Source organism: Phascolarctos cinereus, unplaced genomic scaffold, assembly GCF_003287225.1.
Source record: "Phascolarctos cinereus isolate Bilbo 61053 unplaced genomic scaffold, phaCin_HiC Scaffold_4;HRSCAF=312, whole genome shotgun sequence".
Taxonomy (NCBI): Eukaryota; Metazoa; Chordata; class Mammalia; order Diprotodontia; family Phascolarctidae; genus Phascolarctos; species Phascolarctos cinereus.
In genome coordinates this window covers 16,158,613-16,177,650 of record NW_027555847.1, presented here as the reverse complement: position 1 = coordinate 16,177,650, position 19,038 = coordinate 16,158,613, and the positions used below count along the sequence as shown (strand labels likewise).

General features: G+C 45.1%; 1 pseudogene; it reads right to left on the bottom strand.

Annotated features, from left to right (window-relative positions):
- Positions 1-16,008: 16,008 nt before the first annotated feature.
- LOC110203085 (jupiter microtubule associated homolog 2-like) lies at positions 16,009-18,354 on the bottom strand (annotated as a pseudogene).
- Positions 18,355-19,038: the final 684 nt, after the last annotated feature.

Genomic DNA, 19,038 nt, shown 5'->3' with positions numbered 1-19,038 from the left:
AAAGAGAGGAGAGAAACAGAGAGAGAGGGAGAGACAGGAGAGGGGGAGGGGGGAGAGGAGACAGAGAGAGAGGGAGGGAGGAGACAGACAGAGGGGAGAGATGGAGGGAGGGAGGAGACAGAGAGAAGAGACAGAGAGTGGGAGGGAGAGAGCGAGAGCCTGAGGGAAGGGGGGGAGGACTCTCTTATCTAGAAGGTTCTCCAAGCTTCAGGAGCTCTCTTGGTGTAATTACTGCAAAGGGCCATCAGATGGCAGTGGCAGAGAAGCCACTTATGTAATTCTAGTTGTTTACCACAGAAAGTTCAGCCTAGGCCTGCAAAATACGCCAATGCGGCATAGCTCACTGCTTAGAGATTTACGCCATCAAAATTTTTAGAACAAATGCATTTTCCCCAAGCTTCTCCCTGTTGTGCTTATTGTATGTAGAAAGGCTCTGAACTCCTAGAGCAGAGGTTATTGGCGGGGAGTTTGTGAATTTAGGTTTTTAAAAAATAAAATTGGATAACTGGTTTTTGTTTTGTTTTGCTATTTATCTTACTTTTATTTCTTTGTGATTGGGGCTCCATATCTTATCCAGGCAGAAGCAGAGAGGCCATTCTTGTCCAGAGGCCACTATCATTTGGCTCGGCTGAGGCTTTGGCCTGCTCTGTTTCTGACGTGGGCCGCTTCCCCTGTTGGCCTGGTCCCCGTGGGGGTTCTCCCTAACGGTGCCTGACTTAGTGAGGTCGCCTCCCTAGCCTAGTCCCTCAGTCTGCTAGGCGGCCAGGACCCCGATGCCCCCACACCTGGCCTGCACAGCTTTTCACAACTGCACCCCTGGGATGGCTGCAGCACCTGGAACATCCTGGCCAAATGTCTTCCTGTTCATCCAGGATCCTCATAGCCCTTCTCAGGGAATCACAGATTTCAAATACCCAACCCCACAATCAAGATGGTTATCATCATTACCTGGGAAAACCTAGCCACATGTGACCCTATAACAACTTAAATTCATAAGCCACATTCTTTGCCTAGCCTGTGAGAAATTTTGCCCCACCTCACAAAATCTTATTAGGGAAGAGCATGTCTTGCCACTCTTCATCTGAGAGCATCGGCGGTCCCTGCCTGCTTGCTCCGTTTTAAATTCAGAGACCTGACCCCCATGTCAAAGGACAAAGCAGCTGGCCGGCAGGAGGTAGGCATGTCCATGGAAGCTTGGAACTCGGAGCTGAAGCTGCCCACCAGCTTCATCCTCCTCGGTAGCCAGGATTACAGCTGTGCCCTCCGGGCCCGGCTGGATTCTAACTGCATTTTGATATCACTTGTTTTCTCTTCAATCCTGTCTGCTTTATTTTATGCATTTAAAAATGTTCTGACTGCAAAGGTGGAACCAAGCCCCTCCATCCTTTCTTACAAATCCCTCAAAGGCTGCTTACTAGAAGCTTTCCTCCTAAGCTTTTTAGTACCTTGACAATACCAGTGTACTGCTTATTTTGTCTATATATTGACTCTTATTCACAGTATACTTCCTTTTCCAGCCATTCCTGTCTTTGAAAATAATTTTTTTTTGGGGGGGAGGGCAGTTCTCATCCCAGAGTCATTATGTTCACATAGACCTACCACCTACCTCCTTTTGCTCAGCTCATTACATTAATCTTATTTTATATTTCCTGAGATCCTATTTCTCCATCATTTGTAGACCCATATCAAATAAGAAGAAAAATAACACAATGAGCCAGTACTTGAGTTAAAAATTATTGCCTGGTGGTGTTTGTCTAGTTCAATAAATATTGATTGTCTTAGGGGATATCTGCCTTAAGAATTTTCTTCTGATTTGTATTAGATGAAATTTCTTTTTTTGTTTGTTTTATCCTTGAACAGCATGTTGGCAAAAAAAAATGGACTAATGCAAAATCATGGCTGTAAATTAGAAAGGGGAGATACATATGATAGATGCAGTCTGGCTGTAAACTATTGAATAAAATCTGTAAGCTGTGCGGAGTACAAAGTCTGTGGCTAAGGATGATTAGGCTTCAGATTGTAAAATATTCTCATGATGTCAATAAATTAGAACCACATTTCTCACCAAACCCCGCCCTCCCCCAACATTCTGAGAAGGGGCCATAGGCTTCACCAGATTGCCCAAAGGGTGCAGGTGAAGAACTGTGTCCTAGACGGAGCAGGGATAGAGAGAGGCAAGCATCGCCTTTCTGTTCAAGCAGGTTGAGGTACCGGAGCCAACAAGATGGAGCCTCAGTGCGAGCTTGCTACAGTCAGCTCAACCTCGTGTGACCTACCTCCTCTGTTCCTGGTGCTGGCCACTGGGTACCTTGTAAGTAAGGCCAAATAATAAATTTCAAAACTGTGGGTTGGTGTCTTTCCAGAGTCACGAATCTGAAACCCGAATTGTCCTGGGGCAGGGTCTGATCGGCTTCTCCTATGCTCCCGCCTTGAATAATGCACATGAAATTACTCTGTTAAAAGCTTTATAAATGTAAGCAGGCACAAGTCTGCCTCAAGAAGCAGAGTGGGATAGTGGATAGAATGAGTGTGGGGCTTGGAGTGAAGAAATCCTGGGTTCAAATCTCAGCTTTTCTAATTATGAACTCTGACTTTGGGCAAGTGACCTGTCTGGTCCTCAGTTTCCTCAACTTCCACTTTACTCAGCAAATATCTTATATGTACCAAGTGGTCTCCGCATTAAAATGTAAGCTCCCTGGGGGCAGGGGCTATTTGTATTTTCTTTGTATCCTCAGGGCCTTCGGTCCAATACAGCATAAGTGCTTAATGAAGGCTTATTGGATGGATTGCAGCACTGTCCTAGCCACAGGGAAAACAAAGACAATAATGAAACAGCCTCTGCCCTACAGAGTTTCCATGCTAGGCCAGGCAAAAACTCATGGACAGATAAGCACAAATATACCCAGAGCAAAGTCAAAGTAATTTTTTGGAGATGGAAGGACTGTATACAGGGTTCTCGCAATCACGCCAGTCACCATGTAGGCACCTCCACACAGCCAGATGTCAGGAAGCACAGAGTTTGAAATAGCTGTGTGATCCTGGGCAAATCACTTAAGCTCTCTGAGGTTCAGCTACCTCCTCTAGCTGGAAAGGTGTGCCCCATTTAGATTTCAGCCAAGCTGAAGGATAGTAGGTGCAGAGACAGAAAATCAGTGTAAGGGAGTGGCCCTTGGAAATGGAAATGAAGCTTTCTGCAACTTCCTAAGGTTTCTGAGGCTTTCATGCCTGAAAAGACCAGTGGAGAGATTATGAACTTACCCCCAGGGAGCAGACTTTCAGAATCTGGGTTGCCTGTCTGCCATTTGCTTAAGACCCCATGGGAATAAGGGAATTGTACTGTAAATTAGAGAGGGGTCCATCCTTGGGAGTCCCAGCTCTGAAGGTGGAGAGTTTTACCTCTCTCACCTGGGAAGCAGAGCTCTACAAGAGAAGAAATGGAAAGGCTCCTGCCAGTCCTGTCTGGCTTTTCTGAAAGAGCACAATAGCATACAAGGCTAAGGGAAGAGCATTTATTAGGCTGCTGAGTACCGGTGACATGAATACAAGCAAAAAGAAAGCTAGCCCTGACTTCCAAGAGCTTACATTCTAATGAGGCAAGACACCATACTAAAGTGGGGGAAAACATGATGGTAAAGTCCAAAGAGTCAAAGGCCAGCTGGGCCAGGAGGGGAAAGAAGTATGGCGGGCCTGGAAGTCACCAATGGGAGAAGGGGACTGCAGGAGTGGAAAACTGACCCAGAGCAGATAGCAGCTTCTAGGGCCTCTTCTCACTCCCTGTCCTCCAGCCCAAAGGCACATTCTCACAACCACTGCTTCTCAGCACCCAGGCTGCTGCAAACCCCCACCAGCCTTTTAGGTTCACCAGGGCTCTGGCTGCTTCCCAATATCCCTCAATACCCCATTCAGGCACCCTGCGATAGGGACGAGATGTGGAGAGAATCTTCCTGGCAAGATGGCGGTACCTATGTCTTCTCCCCCCAGCTCCACGACATCTCAGTGTCCTAACAGGAACCCATTTCCAATGCTTGTCTGACCCTTCTCCTTGGGGAAATTGGGCAACATGTCTGCCTCCACATATGCCCCAGAGGGCGAGCTGTTTTGCCCTTTCTAGGAGCCATCCTTGCATAGGCAAGTGGTCATCAATTTCTCTGCTGTTTTATGCTGGACTGAAGAGTCAGAACAGAACAAGGCTGTGATGGCTTAGCTCCAGTGAGGAGGGCCCCTCCAGCCATCTCCTGGCGTTCTCTACAGAGGCCCTTCTCTCAGTGCCTGGTACACAGTAAGGATTTAATAAATGCTTATTGACACACTCACCTTTTCTTAGAGGATTGAGTAGTGCTGAAGGGCCACACCTGTGATCTCTCTTTTTTTTCATCTCCTGCTGAAGTCTATTTACCTGAGGTGGAACTCTAAGATTCAAAAAGTATCTCTTCCCTTGAGAGACTTCATTCCTATATGTCACATAGCTTCCAAAATACAGATTTCCTTCCGTTAGATAAATATTTACCTTTTGAAGGTCTCTGACAGATGCATAAAGGATATACCTTGCACATTCCAAAGCTTATTCTAAAACTTGTTAAATAGTGGCATAGAAGAATTATCCAAAAAGAGGAGAAAATGATTGGTAAAATGAGTTGACAATGATTCAAGTGAGGCAGAGCTCTGCAAAGTCATCAGCCTCGTGCTCTCTTCCTGAGTTATCAAAGTCCAGTGACAGGACAAAAGTCAAGATGACTGGTGATGGCCCAGGATGCAGTGGATGGCCTTGGCGTCTTTGATGTCTGACCAAGCTCTAAGGGCTCCACGGCACCTGCTTCAGAGACCTTCAAGGCCAGTGGAACAAATTATTCTCATCCACCCATTCTGCTGGGGGAAGTCTTCACATGCTTGGGGTAGACATCCCTCTAACTCACCTATGAGTCTGAGGCTTGTTGATTACTCTCAACCTGGTTCAGCCTGTCTGCCAAGACAGTTTCACCAGGGGTGTGGCAGCTGCACATGCTGCAGCTTCTTAGAGACACAGGTGTGACTTCGGTGACAGGTGGATGAGTAGCCCTCAAACCAGAGCTGCTGGTCCTCTCTAAACATCCATACACCCTATTCGAAGATGCCTCAAAAGTGGCTGCTCCTCTGGTAATTCTGGGTTAATGCACCTAAGGTTATGTGAGATCATAGGGAAAATCTCTAACGCACCCTTTTGAGCCTTGTCTGACAGGTAAGCAGTGCCCAGATCTCCCAATCAGGCCAGGTTAACCTCTTCCCTGACAGACAACATGGCCCCAGGTGGGGATGCCCTTGGAAAGTGACCCCTGGTAATTTCTTTGTCCTCTGTACCTCCACGTTCTTAGTTTCCTTTCTGAGCTCAGGACCACTAACACCAGCAAGTCAGGCCCGGTGAGAAAGCCCACACTGTGATATGCTTCATATTGCAAAACCCACAAAAACCTTCATGGCCCCAGTGTGGACCAGCTGAGCACTCCAGCACCTGTCTGTGGGCCAATCCTCTCCCTTCCTCAATCACACAGTCGTAGAATCTCAGAAAGGAAAGAAGCTCAGAGGCTGTGAGCCCCAACTGGTACCTAAGCAAGCATCCGGTCTACACCTTCCATCAAGTAGTTATCTGGCTTTCGCTAGGGAGGCAGAACCCACTCTCTCCCACTGTGGCCTGCTCTACTTTTGACAAGCTCTAATTAGTCTAATTAGGAAGATTTCACTTAGCCTCTCTCTAATTTCCAGCCAAAGATTCTAGTTTTCTGCTTGGGGTCCAGGCACAAAAAGGTTCGCCCCTGTTTCTCACATGAGAACATTTCCCATATTGAAGAAAACTAACCTGTTCTCTTTAATCTGCTGCAGGCTAAACTTCCCCATTAACTTCGACTAATTCTTACCTGGCCTGGACTCAAGGCCCCAAAGATGCTATCACTCTCCTGTGGACGCTTGTCCGTTCATCCAAAAGTGTTTGTTAAGCACCTACTGCGTGCTAAGAGCTGTGCTGGATGCTGAGGGTACTGATATAAAGAATGGGTGGCACAGTGGATAGAACTCTGGCCTTGGAATCAGGAGGACCTGAGTTCAAATCTGGCCTTAGACACTTGACTATCTGTGTGACCCTGAGCAAGTCACTTAACCCCAATTGCCTCACCGCAAAAAAATAAAATAAAAATGAAAATGAAAGAACCTCCTCTCACATAGCTTGTGTTATGGGAAGACAAGTACAGTTATCCCTTCCACATTTGACTTTCTTGGGTGGGCATAAGAAATTAAATGGGAATTTGGGGGGAGTTTTGTAGAAGCTGCAGATGACCCGCGAGGGCCAGCTGACAACACAGAAAAACTTTAGAAACTCAGAAATGCATAAAATAGATGTATAATAATATGTATGTACAATATCAACATATTTTATCTTTTAATATAATAAATATACCCAAATCTTACAATAAGGTACTATAAACACCCCATAAAAGAAAAAATTCAGACTTCTCTGGTACAAAGGGAAAGCCAAAAATTTTCACGTAGATTTTCCAGGTTGCTGGGACGCCGCACCCCTAGTCCCTGCCATGTGGAAAGGAGAACTGTATTGTAACAGGGGACTGACTGGCCAGTGACCACAGTCCTTATGAGAAGGTACAGAGTGCCTGGCTTACGTGCAGACATTCTGTTAGGGGATGATCTGCTAACAGTGTGCTGAAGGTGGAGGGGACCTCTTTGATTCTAGAGCCGGAGTTGGGGAAAATTAGCTATCTAGAGCTCACCCCTTCTCTTTTAAGGGACCACTGCCTACCTAGTGGTGTTCTTGTGAAAGAAGAGACAATGCTGGAAAGGAAGAAGCCTTGGGCCCTCCCCACCTGAGTCCACCATGAATAAGTGCCTCATTTCTTTTCCTCAGCATCAGTTCTTTCATTTTAGGTGGAGGAGATTGAAGACCACAACCTAGTGAGTTTCAAAAGGTAAGGAGAGCCAGCCCCCCAGAGGTCTGGAGTCTGTAGCCAGCCTGAGGCCCCTCTGAGTGAGGAGGGACCTTGAGGGCCTTGTCCAGCAGTAGCTGAAAGCAACACCTGGTGTGAACTTAGTGGGACTGATGCTATGAAGACCTTCAGTGTCTGAAGCCAATCTTCCCAGAGGCCAAGGCAGCATAAGGGAGAGTGTGCCAGCACTGCACTGAGGGCAAATGTTCAGATCCCTCTTCTTGCTGTGTCTTAGATAGAGATACCGGCTTTTCAAAGTTAATTGATATTGGTTGGTTACGTGGAACTAGGTCCTAGTCCCTGGAGATTAAAGGGGGGGAGGGGAAACCACAGCAAAAAGGGGCTTGAACCATTAGTGTTAGAGAAAGATATCCTCCCCCCCTCAGGGGCGTCCCTAGGGCCTCGCTCTGGGACAGCGCGGTCATAGTACTTGCTACATGTATGCACATACACATAAACACATACAGAATAAACACACATATATAGAAAGTGAATACAAGATTATTTAATATTTTTAAATGAGGTGCCCAGAAGGGAGCGCTGGATTTCCAGGTGTGATTTGAGTAGGACAAAGAATTAGAACCTGCTTTGTTCTGAACTTAATACCTGTCTGAAGGCAGACAAATAACAGACTATTTTTTGTTTGCCGTGTGGTCCTGCTCATGTGTGACTCACATAATTTGAAGTCCAATAAAACCTATCCTGCCAACTTGTTTGTTTACCTTCCCAAGGAGGGCCAATGGGGCACTTCATTTAGCTGACACTTCCTTCTGTCTCCTGATTTCATTACAGCAAGATTGTCATGGTTAATATGATTCACTCTGGGCAATAGTGTGTCTGTTCATAGGTCATTGGACAAGGATCTCATGAGAAGGGCCAATGGTCCAGATAATTAGAGGATCACAGGCTTAGAATTCAAAGGGATCTTGGAGGCCATCAGTATGACCCCCTCATTTTGCAGAAGAGGAAACAGACCCAGAAAATTTAATTGACTTGCCCAGGGTCATTTGGGTAGGAGGTATCTGAGTGGGGGGATCTGAACTCGATTCTTCTTGACTCTAAGTCCAGTGACGCCCTATGATACCAGACTGCCCCCCAAAATCACAGCATTTCAGATTAGGAAAGAACGTCAGAAGCTGTTCATAATCAAATCGATGCTTCTACATTAATATTTGTTGACGATATTAAAGCTCTGATTCTTATCATCCTCTGCCCCTCTTCTCCATCTCCCTGCCACCATCACCATGGAAACAGAAAGAGCTCACGTTGATCTAAAGGCCATTACACGTTTTTCTGTGCGTTGCCATGGCAAAGGAGTGAATCACCAGCTAGGTTCACCGATGTTGTTTATCACTGATTAGAGGCCTCTCTAAATTCAGCTCAGAAAATGTCCTCTGTCCTAGGACAATCTTCAGAGCCTTTGCCTCAGTCCAGGGCAGGCCCTTTCCAGCATGGGTGCAGCCAGCCTTTTCAGCCTTAGAACATATGTTCCTCTCACTCCCACATGCTATAGTTTGGCCCAACTGGCTTGCTACCCCTCATGAATGACTCTCTGACAGACTGCCTCCCATACCTGGAGCACAACCCGCACCTTACCTCTACCTCTTGGATGCTCTGGTCTCCTTCAAAACCCAGCTCAGGCACTACCTTCTCCATAAAGCTTTTCCCAATTCACATCTCACCCCAGCTGCCATTCTTTCCTACCTTGCAGTCAATCAAGAAATTTATTAAGCACCTACTTTGTGCCAGGCACTGTGTTAATCGTTGGGGATACAAAGAAAAATATCAAAAATAGCTCCTGCCTTCAAAGAATTTACATTCTAATGAGGGAGACAACAGGTACATACATAGCATCACACAAGATACCTATAGAATAGATTAAAAGTAATGTTAAAGGGAACTATATTAGCCACTGGTGCGGGAGGGGAATGAGAAAGATCTTATGAAGGTCATAGCATTTTAGCTGAATCTTCAGGGAAGCCAAGGGTTCAAAGAGGTGGAGGGTAAGAGGGAGAATATTCCAGACATGAGGGGAACAGCCAGTGTAAGGCACAGAGATGGGTGATAGAGTAATGTGTGCAGAGAACAACCAGACCAATATGGCAGGATTGTTGAGTGTGTGGAGGGGCATAATGTGGAACAGGGAAGGAGGACACTGATGTGGAGGGGATAGAAGAACACAGAACCAGAGTGCTAGAAGGTATGGATGTGCATGTATGTCTGTACACATGTATGCATGAGTGTGTGCATGTGGATGTATGAGGAAGGTGTTAGGGAAGGTGGCTGTTAATTTTTATCACACTCAGGACCCTGTGGTTTAAGCAGACCCTCAGCGATCCCTGCCTTTGGGAACACCAAAAAAATTGAAATTGCCCACCAAGGCTCTGAAAGAGTCAGGTAAATCCTGTGAGCAAACAAGCCATCCCTGAAATACTCAAGTGGGGCATTGGCATGCTTTCCCATTCACATGCCCCTGGAAGTGGGACTCTCGGACCACATGCACAGTGAGTGGCCCACAGAGGTAGAACAGAGCCAACCTGGGTGTGGCTTAGCTTTTGCTAATTACTGAATGTCCTTGAAGCCAGTCTCTTCACCCCTCCCTGATTTGGTTTACTCATCTGCAAACCACTTGCACCGCCTATCTGATGGGGTTACTGTGAGTGAAGGGCCTTGGTCATCTCTAAAGGTCTTCTATGTGACCTGCTGTGACGATGCTTAGATAAGAGCCACAGCTTAGAGCTGGGAGCTCCTGCCCAAACCGGCGAGGCTTCAAGCTGCTTGTTGGCTCTCAGTGAACCTACGAGGAAGTCAGAAAAAAGACTGTCCACTCACCCAGGCCATTTCATTCTGGCTAGTACTCATTTACCATGTCAGGTGCTATACTAGTGACTCCATCTCTGCCCTCAAGGGATTCACGTTCTGGGAGCTGGTGAGAACAGGTTGGATGGGCACAGCCCCAGCCCCCGGGGACTCCTTCGTGCTAAGGTTTAACTGACCTGAAGGCCAGCACTGCCCCCTCCCCAGCTGCCTGCTTGCTGTGGCCCAGAGTCCCTGCCCCCCCCCCCCCCCCCCCCCCCCCCCCCCCCCCGCTCTCCTCGAGAATCTCCTGATTTCAGAGAACCAGACTGTGCCATTGTCTTGCTTTGTGGGTGAAAGATGTGAAGACGCATATCAGCTTCTTGTCTGAGCTACAGTGAAAAAACAAAGAAAAAAGAAAATTCTCTGTAAGCTTGAGCCCTGGGCGATTGGGGGGTTCTGGGATCAGGGTACTCAGCCTGCTAACAGAGTTGTTGTGAGAAAAGGTATTAAAAGCAGTTATTGCAGAGCTAAAAGCAACAGCCTGAGGGTGTGTGTGTGTGTGTGCATGTATGTATATATACACATACACATATGTAAATTATATGTATATAGTTTTTGAGAGAGAGAGAGAAGAGATAGAAAAGAAAGAAAGAAAGAGAAGAGAGAGTGGGGGGAGAGAAAGAGAAGAGGAAAGGGAGAGGAGAGAGAGAGAGAGAGAGAGAGAGAGAGAGAGAGAGAGAGAGAGAGAAACCTCTCTCATCATGTTGCCGTAGAAAAGCACTGGATGGGGAGACTGAACATCTGGATTTGATTCCTAGCGTTGCTCTTTACTACTGTGGGACCTTAGATAAGTCACTTCCCTTGTTCCTGAGCCTTGGGTTCCTCATCTGTAAAACAAGGGCGTTGGATTGGGTGGGCCTTGAGGCCCCATCTGACTCTAGCCCTAGGAGTCCAAGGTCCTAACTAAAAAATTCCATTAATTTTTAAGTAGTTACTTCTCCAAATCCCTCCTAATAGTTCAGAATAGGCTAGACTCATTTCACTCCAAAGCTCTAATTCCTAGCCCTCTTTTGATCCATGTATCTCCTTATGGAGAAGGACCCTGTCTTCTTTCCAGTTCATTCCTATTCTTCTTTAACAAGCAAACTCTTTGTAGTTGCAGGAGCCAAGCCTCATCATTATTCAGTAATTCTGTTTTGTCCCCTCTTCAAGAAGTTTAATAATCAGACATGAGATTTTCTACTTTATACATAATTACACCAGCTTCGTTGCCATGGCAATCCAAAGAATGGAAAAATACAAGCTGAACCTGGGAGCTGCATGGCTCGCTTCTGCAATCAATATTTTCAACCTTTTTTCCCCCAAAGTCTTTCTTCTCCCAGAGATGCCATTAAGCTGAAAAACCAATTTTCTCCTACTTTTGAATCTTGGAGGCTCTGTTAGATCTCTCTGCATTTCTACCATCATAGACCCCTTGTTTGAGAGCTGAGGGAGGTTCAAGACCTTTGATTCCTTTTCTGTCCCTTGGGAGTCACTGATGAACAGAAAGTGACAGACAGAGAAGGATACCTCTCACCTTTCCTCACTTCTCTTTATTCACACGGCCTCTGCCCTAGCTCACACCCTCATCACTTCTGGCCTCAACTCTTAAAACAGCCTCCTTCTGGTCTCCCTGCTGCCAGGCTGTGCCTTCTCTCCCATGGGTACCAAATCAAGCTTCTTAAAACAATGTCACCCCAGCCCATACTCAAAATCATTCAATGGCTTTCTGTTGCCTCTAGGGTACAGTACTAAATCTAAGACCTTCCACCTTCTCACCTGCCTTCCAAGTCTCATTTCATAGGATTCCCCTTCCCATGCTCTATTCTAATCAGACTGGCCTATTAGGGGTTGGTTGTAAATGCATTTCCATCTTCCACCTGACTCGCTCATCTGGTGTGCCCCTTCTCCTTGTCTCAGCTTCTTGGGGGCCTTGGCTCCCTTCAGGTCAGATGCTGCCTCTTACAGGAAGCCTTTCCTGATCCTCCCCAGGTATCAACTCTCCTCCTCTTGAAATTATTGTGTATCATGTTACACATTTACTTATATACATTTACTTATACACATGTTGTTTTACCCTGATAGGATCTCCTTGAGGAGTACAAAGAACTGATGGTGTCTGAATACAGATTGAAGCATACTTTTTTTACTTTATTTTTCTTGAGGGGTTTTTTTCCATTCTACGCTTTCTTTTACAACATCACTATTATGGACATGTTTTGCATCACTATCCATGTATAACCTATATCAAACTGCTTGTCCTCTCAATGAGGGGAGGACAGGAGGGAAGAGGGGGGATAATTTGGAACTCAAAGTTTTAAAAATGAATGTTAAAAATTGCTTTTACATATAACTGGGGGAAAACAAAATGCTAAATAAAATAAAACTAATTGAAATGGATAAAAGCCTTTGGAGGATCCGAGGACATGGGTAGCTCACAAATTGGATGTTCACTCTGTAAATAGTGAAGTCAAAGGGCCTGCATTTGCCTCTCCCGCTGTGACACTTCCCACCTGTGTGATGCTAGGTAGGCCCTTAACCTCCCTCAGCCTTAGTTTCTCTCTCATTTATAAAATGAAGGGATGAGTCTTCCATGGTAGAAAGTGAGGCAAGAACAGCTGTGAGCCTCCAGGTTTGGGTGGCATGGCAAGGCAGGAAAGTAGCAGAAGTGATACCAACCTAGTACCTGCTACCAGCTGCCCTATCTTTCCACCCGCCACCATGGTGCCTTTCTTTCTTCTCTCTCTATTGTATATATTTTTCTCCTGGTCTTAGGTGAATGAATATCAAGAGACAAAACAGACCAGGTTACAATCCTGTGAACTTGGAAGGGTGAAAAGAATTGTCAGAGGTTCAAAAACTAGAGTCTATAGCAGATCCTGCTAGTAACTGCAAAAGCCAAATGCAATTAGGAGTCAACTCTAAGGAGTCACCTACCTAATGTAGCCTAGCGGTGGGCCAACCCAGCGGCCAAGACACTGTGTCTGGACAGCCAGGGAGCAATTCTCCCATTGGCTGTGCCACACCCACAAGTGAACTTAGGGGTGTGTGCCGATGTTTGTAGGGCCATCCCCAGGGACTGAGGGGATAGGAGGGAGTGTGCTCCCCTTTTGGGAAGTTGTGCTTTGTGCCTTGCTATATCTTCTCAGTAAATAAAGCTTTAAACAAACAAACAAATAACTAAAAGTGTTGGACTAGAGAGCCTTTATAGTCCCTTTCAGCCTTAGATCTCTGATTCTCTGATCCTAAGGTTTGACTCAATGGGATTTAAGTCTGGATTTAAGAATTCAGGTAAACAGGGAGAGATATACACATCTGAGGTCTGAGGTTAATGTGTCATCTGGATGGTCTTCTCAGATGAAATAATCTATATGTGTTAAACAGAAAAATGAAGCTAAAACCACCTTGGGGGAGTGCAGTGGCAGCTCTTCTTGGGAGTTTTTTGTTTTGTTTTGTTTTTTAAACAGATTACGGCCTGTTTGGAACAATCTAAGCATGGTTCTGCCTGAAGGCGAAAGCAGAGACCAGGTGCCCTGCTTACTGGCCTTTCAGAGCTGAGCCTTATTTGCACATTGATACAAAAAATGACCTGTTTGGCCCCATTGTGCTTCTTTCTGATTTCATTTTAAAATAAGAAATGAACAATGTGAGACAGAGACAGTGGGCTGCCATCTTTTTAATTGGTTTTAGCATTAAGCACATGGCCCTGCCAAATCTCATTAAAAAGTATCTCTGAGTAAATACACAGCCACATTAGAGACCTGGGTGAAGGCCTGTTCCCTTTTCCATGGAAAGTGAACATGGTGATAGAATAAAGAGAGTGATCTGGGCATGACAGTATGAATGCTATTTTAAAATAGCCATCAACATGACAGAGAAGAATTCTGTACTGCATATACCGTTACGCAAAATCCAACTCTTGGGAGATTACCCTTATCCTTATAGGAAAAGATGAGACCTTATTAGTGCAATCTGCAGAATGAGATCATCAGGTTAGAAAGAGGATGATGGGAATGGGAAAGTAACTGACGACAATGCAGCTAACAAAAATAGCAACCTACGCAAGCATTTCACAGAGGCAGCAGAGGGTAGGAGAAGAAGCCTGGCCCCTGAGTCCTCAACCTGGGCTCTAATCCTATTTCTGGTATGGACCACCTGATTTCAAATAAGTTACTTAATCTTCGTGGGCCTTAGGTTCTTCTGAAAAATGAGGGATTAGATAGATAGGTAGATAGATAGGCAGACAGATAGATAGATAGATAGATAGATAGATAGATAGACAGACAGACAGATAGATAGATAGATAAATGGGTGGATAGATAGGTAGATAGACAGACAGATGGATGGACAGATGGATGGATGGATGGTTGGATGGGTAGATAGACAGATAGATAGATATATAGATGGATGGATGAGTGGGTGGATGGATAGATATGTAGATAGACAGACATACATAGGCAGATGGATAGACAGACAGACAGATAGATGATGGATGGAAAGACAGACAGAGTGAGCATTTATTAAGTGATAACTATGTACCAGGCACTGAGCAAAGCCCTGAGAATAAATACAAGCATAAAAAAGACAGTCTCTACCCTCAAGAAGTTTCTATTCTAATGGGGGAAGATAATATATAGAGGTGAGCTGCAAAAGAAGGCAGGGAGTAACTGAGGTGGGGAAGTCCAGAGAGTCAGAAGCAGAGCTGAGAGAGGAGTGAGCATGGATGGCCTAAAGCCTTCCTGAGATGGGAGTCCCAGGCAGGAGCTCAGCAGAGGAGGGGACTGCAAGGGTGGAGGCATCTGCAGGGTGAGAAGGCTGCTGGGGAAGGTGACAAGATCTGGAAAGGCAGGAATGAAGCCCACGAAAAAGGTCCTTTCTGGCTCTAAATCTCTGATCAAAAATCAATAGGTAGTTAGAAGTTCCCAATGAGACATAGATTCATAGATCTAGAGAGAAGGAGAATCATTCAGCTGACCCTTCTTATTCTTTTATTTTTTTTATTGTTCAAAATGTTTATTCTGAAGAACTAAAGGTTTTCAGTGATTTGCTCTCCTCCCCTATCAACTGATTATAGTAAAAAAAAAAGTCTTAGAAAAATATGAATTACCAAAATATCAGAAAGAAATAGGATAGGTTAATAAGGCCTTTACAAAAGACTGGAAGGCCCCACTCCCCCACCTTTAGAAAAGAGTTGTGGTTTATGAAAGTAATGTGTTCATGCCACTGGTGAATTGCAGAGGCAGTCAAAGGCATTTAAGGCTTATGAAAATGGCAGGGAGAAATTATTCACTTTAAAAATCAGTAAATAAGAGATCTAACTTACTGTCTTATCTAAGGCAGGTCTTTCGATCTACCAAAGGTACAGATGCCCCTGGAAGATCTGGATACAAAAATCTGCCATTAAGAATAGGTCTACAAACAAGGGAAAAGGAAAATTGGCTTAACTGACAAGCACTTGCAAGAGTTCAAATCAAGTCCAATAGCCCTTTCAAGCTGCACCTTAGTGAGTCTTTCCCTGGCTTTTGGGAGAGAGAGGTCAAAAAGCCTCATAAGATGTCTGCAGAACAATGTATCATGGAGGCAAACTTAAAAGCACACAAACGTATTTGACATCCGTTTGCTCAGATATTAGTAACACCTTCAGAAAAGCTAAAGGTCCTGTATCATCACTCTGTAATGTGAGGACTCTGTGAGCTAAATGATCTACTACCCTTCGGAAACACAAGTTGTATCCTTTACCAAACAAGGTAGGGGGAACATTCCTCCGGCAGCTGTCCAACACATCATTCACATGGGTTTTTAGTCTCCTAGTGACAATGTCAATGGCTACTGCTGCAGAACCATCCCAAGATGTATATTTGCCCAGCAAAACACAGATATTCCTAGTTCCCATGAAGATACTACTCTTCCCCCATGTTCTTTCACTGCATCAAAGACTCTCATATTTTGTTTGGATGCAAACCTGGGAGATTCCTTTTTGCTCCCATAGGATTCGTTTTCTCTGTTCCCTGAAAGGCTCTGTGGTCCCTGGTCCTGTGTAGCCCTAGCTGTTTCTAGAAGACAAGTTTCAGCAGCAAGCTACATGAAAACCTTCACACAGAAGTCATCAACCCCTCCCCTCCCCACCCCATCCTAACTTGTACTAATTAGAAACTATACACTTTGACACTCTAACACACTCTGAAGATGCTGGTATTAGTTTCCTTTAGTAGAAACCGATGCTGGATTTGCCACCTTGGTGGGTTGAGGACTTTGTTGCGTGAGTGAGGCCTGGGCCCCAGCCTGGTTGTCCATCTTGAGTTTAGACTCAATTTCCTTGGCTCATTCCTCCTTTCCTTTGTCATCATGTTCTTCTCTTGAAGATTGTGGATTCTCTGTAGCTCTGAGTTGCAATTTTGTGTCTTCACCTTCATGTTAGATAATATGATCCTTGGGCTTTGTTTGGGTGTGCTGAGGGTGCGGTAATGGTGACTGGAGAACCAAAGAGGTCACTGGGCTTCCCGCCAGGGGGATTCAAGCAATATTGGGCCTGCACAGGAGTAGGCTCTTCAAAGATACCACTTCCTTTGCCTCCTGGAGGATTTGACCTTTTGGGTGTATTCTGAGGTTCCTCAGATGCTCCAAAGATATTAGATGCCATTCTATTTGGTCTCCTTGAAGGAATAACTTCTTCTGGCATTCCAAAAAGATTGTTTGAGTCTCCTCCAGGGGGTTTCATTACCCTGGAGATTGGCTTGCCACCCTTGTTCTCCTGCCCCTGCAACGTGGCAGCAGCGGTGATTGTGATAGTGGCGGCCACGTCGCTCCTGTCTCCAACCCTTCTTATTCTTACAAATGAGGAAATTAAGGTACAGAAAGGTGAAGTGCCCAATGTCAGAAAGGCAGTGTAATCAAGACGGGCCAGCTCCCGTCTTTATGAGCAGCTGATGGAATCTCTCTCTCCATGGACTTTTGGAACATGCCTCTTCTATAACTGATTATGGTCTCCCACCCATGTGCTGTTGAGATGATCTGTTGAATGAGCTGGACCTGGGGCATTTTCAAAAGGTGCCACCTGGCCAAGAGAGCCTCTTGCTCTTTTCTGTAGGCCATCCAGGTGAGAAGGCAAGGATTTCTGTAAGCTGCAGTGGGGATGGAGGACTCAGGCTTTTATTTCTCCCAGGGGACCACCCCAAGTGGCCAGTAAGCTCACGGCCCCACTGCTGCTTCTTTCTCTGTTGTATTCATTCATCCAACTTTTGATTGTTGTCCTTCATTGTTGAAGAGGACCAAAATGGCATCGCTATGCTAGAATCAAGTTATTCTGTGTCTGACTATGGCTGATCAGACCAATACGAGGTCGCAATGTTCTACCTCAGGTTAGGCATAAATAGTCTTTACAGTCATTTGGGGTGGATTCTCTAAATGTGCACATCTTACATTTCTTTTGAGCTACTTCAATCCTGCTTTGCTCATAGAGCACAGTACCTTCTCTGAGAAGGCATGCCACACTGAATGGTCCTGTGCCAGTGTCTTCCATGTCACACAATCAATTCCAGAATTAAGAGAGACCTTGGAGGCAGCTAGGTGGTGCAGTGGATAGAGCACTGGCCCTGAAGTCAGGAGGACCTAAGTTTAAATCCAGCCTCAAACCAAACACTTGACATTTATTAGCTGTGTGACCCTGGGCAAGTCACTTAACCCCAATTGCCTAAAAAAAAAAAGAAAAAAGAGAGAGACCTTGAAAGTGTCCTTGTAATGCTTCTTCTGACCACCATGTGAATGCTTGCTTTGAGTGAGTTCTCCATAAAATAGTCTTTTTGGTAAGCGTACATTTCGCATTCAAAAAATGTGGCCAGGCCATTGGAGTTGGGCTTGCAAAGGAATACGGAAGACAGCTAGGACCTTGTGAGCTTCCAAAGGTCAGAATAGCATGCCCCAGGAGTCTGGGAGCTGGACCATGCTAATCTTTTCAAGAGGCCAACCTCAGGTGTCACCTAGGCACTGAAAAGTGACCTGCTTGGCCCAGCCTGGAAGCAGCAGAGATGTGGACTCATCCACTGATTATGACACATGTATGAGTGAACCTGGTATGCAAATGTTTTAAGTGTGAACCTTGTCTTTCCAGGGAGACATGATAGATGGAAGAGGGGAAAAAATGCTTTTTAACTCTGTCCTTGCAATGTCTTCACGGTTAATATCCCTTTATAAAAACTAATTGGTGTGGATTGATTAAAAGAGATTGAAGTGTTGGTAGTCAGCATTGCAGAGAACACAGGGGAATAGGAGCTCCAGCTAGCAGCTTTAGAGAACAATCATGCTGACTAGGCCAGGGATACCAGGAGTGGGGAATCTGCGGCCTTGAGGCCACATGTGGCCCTCTAGGTCCTCAAGTGGGATTCTGACTAAATCCAAACTTCACAGAATAAATCCCCTTAAGAAAAGGATCTGTTCTATAAAACTTGGACTAGGACCTAGAAGGCCACATGTTGCCTCAAGTTCTCAAGGTTCTCCACTCCTGCCCTAGACACTAAGTGGGAGATCTGGCCCTGCTCTCGGGGACCTGACTCATCCGCGTGAGTGAGTTGGGATGAGGTTCCCTGGAGTTTATATGAGTTATAGTGGTAAGTATCAGGGCTAGTGCTGAAGCCAAATCCAGCCTTCTTTCCATAGTGCCATACAGCCTCCTCATGATGCAGCAGAGTCCAAATGAAACAGTTTCATTGTATGATGATAGATTTGATAGATGGAAGAAACCTTTGAGGACATGTGATTCAATCAGTTCATCATACAGGTGAGGAGGTGACCTGCCTAAGGTCAGTCAGGTGACTCACAAGGGCTGAGTTGAGATGCCTTTGTCTCTAAATCCAACACTTGATTCCATATGATGTCCCCATGATATGCTGGAGCCCAAATGAAGCAGACTGGTCTCTACTCCCTACAAACAGACAGCACTGATGCCAGAAAGTTCTGCCTTGGCAACCACAAGCTTAACCTTTTCTTATCTTATTTAAATTTTTGAATTTAAACACATTTCTAACCATTTGTATCACTTAAAAATAATTTATTATGCACTCACCTTTAAACGATAGAAAAACCAGTTAAATGTATTTAGAGCTCTGTATGCTTCACAATGAAATAGCCCCTCTTTTAGGCCTATGTAGGAAACTTTATTTTCATTTTTTCATATTTATTTGTATTTTGTTTTTCCCCAGTTACATGTAAAAACAATTTGTAACATTCATTTTTAAAACTT